General features: G+C 35.1%; 1 pseudogene; it reads right to left on the reverse strand.

Annotated features, from left to right (window-relative positions):
- Window positions 1-801: 801 nt before the first annotated feature.
- On the reverse strand, window positions 802-1,519 carry LOC145822770 (putative receptor-like protein kinase At5g39000 pseudogene; annotated as a pseudogene).
- Window positions 1,520-2,587: the final 1,068 nt, after the last annotated feature.

The raw sequence follows: 2,587 nt of genomic DNA on the forward strand, positions 1-2,587 counted from the left end.
TTAGAGCAAGATTCAGAAAGGGAGAATAGAGAAAGGGGAAGAGAGAGAGAGAGCGATAGTGAGAGATCAAGAGAGAACCTGTAAGGAGGCGCCGGGGACGATGGTGATTTGCGGCGGTGGTGGTGACGATGGCTGTGTGCGGCAAGCAGTGATAGCGACGATGGTCTGCGCTGGTGAGGTGGGGTGAGGTTTGGTGGTAAGAGACAATCTGTGTGAGAGAGAGAAGAAATAGATATGTAAATAGAGGACAAGGTGGGTGTGAATATTAATTCACTTCCCTCTAAAATTGCTATACTAGCGACTAAAATATTTGTTTGCCGACAAATAGTAATATATAATGACTAAAAATTTGGTAGCCCAAGCTTAATAACGGTGACTAAAATATTAGTTATCAAAAGTAGTAATTTAGTGACTAATTGTTTATTTGTTGGAAAAAATTGAGTATACCATTACTAATTTTGTTTTCATCACCAAAAGTACATATTTGCCTACAAAATATTTTGGTAGCCAAAGAGTAACAGTGAAAATGCCACTGTTGTTTGGGGACTAAACTTTCTTTTGTCGGCAATAATTAGTATACGATAACTAAAATAGAATTTAATAGCCTAAAATGTAGACTAACGTCGACTAATAATTTTTTAGTCGCCTATTATGGCATATTTAGCTACTAAATTTTTTTATTTTAGTCACCATTAAGTAATATATCTCGACTAAAATAATTTAGTAGTTACAGTCTAAACAAACACTGACTCATACATTTTTTAGTCGCCAAAAAGTTAACTTTTGGCCACTAAATTTGTTTTAGTCGCCAAAAGTGATTGCCAAAAATATAAATTCTGATTTTTTGCTTAATCTATGAGTCAAGAAATACTCTAGATCCAAATAATCGAATTTGCCTTTAACATTAGTACTAATGTCGGTGTGGTTTGTCGTGCTAATTTTGGACAATTCGAAATCTAAAATCTTAACAACCAAATTCTCATCCAATAGAATGTTTGTGGTCTTCACATCCCTATCCTTGTGTATGACACTTTGCTTAGTATTTGTATGAAGATAGTCTAATCCGAGAGCAGCACCAATACAAATGTTTAGCCTCTGCTCCCAAGCGAGGCAAGAAAAATCATTACAATTTCCTTTTTCATTATTCGTGTGGAGATGCTCGACTGAGTGTTCCATTGACCATATATACGTAAACAAGTACCATCTCCTCATAATCATCAGAGTAGCCAATCAGAGTGACGGGATGCACGTATCAGAGATTGGAAAGTGTCTTGATCTCAGTCCAAAACTCTTCAGCCCCTCGCTTGGACTCCGCTTTCAACCGCTTAATAGCGACGGTGGTGGCTCCATCGTCAATGAACCCTTTGTACACCACACTAAAGCCGTCTTTCCCAATGACCAAAGCATCATCGAAGTTGTTGGTTGCCCGTTGTATCTCAAAAAGCGAAAAGCGATGGCACAAATCCTCCGATTCAAAAGCAGCATTTGCAGTTGTATTCCTACATTCAAAAGCCGACATGTTTACAATCTTTGCAGGCCTATATGACGGAGAATAAAATGACAATGTCCGAGTGAAGAGAATGAATTACTATATTAGTAGATGAGAATATCATGAGAACAGAAGCAATGGAGTCTTTATAATATGAAGTATAGCTTAAGAAAATATAAATTTACTTACATTTCTTATTCACGATACATAATAATTGAGCATACCTAACATTATTAGTTCTTCATCTATAACGCAGACTAAGGTTTACCAATCCAACAGAGATTATTTTATGAACTAACTCAAACGTCATGACAACTGGTGGATTGTCTGTATCAAGAATTAAGACTATCAACTTGGTCAGTAATGGAGAAAAAATCTCCCTACATTACAACCTTCAATTATATTCCAAGATTTGATTTTTCTCTCAATTATTTAAGGTTTTGTTGCGTATGCCTGGAATAGAAGTCTTGATTTTAGTAACTATATATGGTTTCATTGAGTCTAATAAGATTAGAAGTTGAGTGGTGCTACATCCTCTAATTTTGCAGCCCTAATGACGTGGTTCGCTCCCATGTGAAACGATCTCACACTTTAAAGAGAGTTGATTGGTTGTTATTATTTGCCATCTCGTTAAAGGTGCAATTGGGGGTGATAAAATGGGAAATAAGGCATTTCTTATGAGGAGTTTCATATAAATGTATTGTCATATTAAGTATCTTGATTTTGTGAAACGAAATCGCACATGGTATAATTACTAGTGCAACGTGAAGTATACATAAAAGTATGAGGACACACTCATGTTAATAGTTAATTTTTTGAAATTAAGCTCTTTTGTATTATTGAAATGGGTATGCTATGCAAACTAGAACTTCTAAAATGTAGCACTTATCAAATTATTAAAATGGGTATTATTTTAGATTTAAAATTTCATTTTTAAGATTTGTCAAATAAGGAAATTGACTCTGTAGTTTATTTTGAGATTGGTCCATGGGTATCACTGATGATTGCAAATCCAACAACAAAAAATAATTTTAGGATAAACTGGGAAATGCTTAACGTTAATGGGTATTTACGAGGACCATGTCAAGGAACCAATAT

The sequence above is a fragment of the Camellia sinensis genome, chromosome 1 (genome assembly GCF_055761805.1).
Source record: "Camellia sinensis isolate YWXY chromosome 1, ASM5576180v1, whole genome shotgun sequence".
Lineage (NCBI taxonomy): Eukaryota > Viridiplantae > Streptophyta > Magnoliopsida > Ericales > Theaceae > Camellia > Camellia sinensis.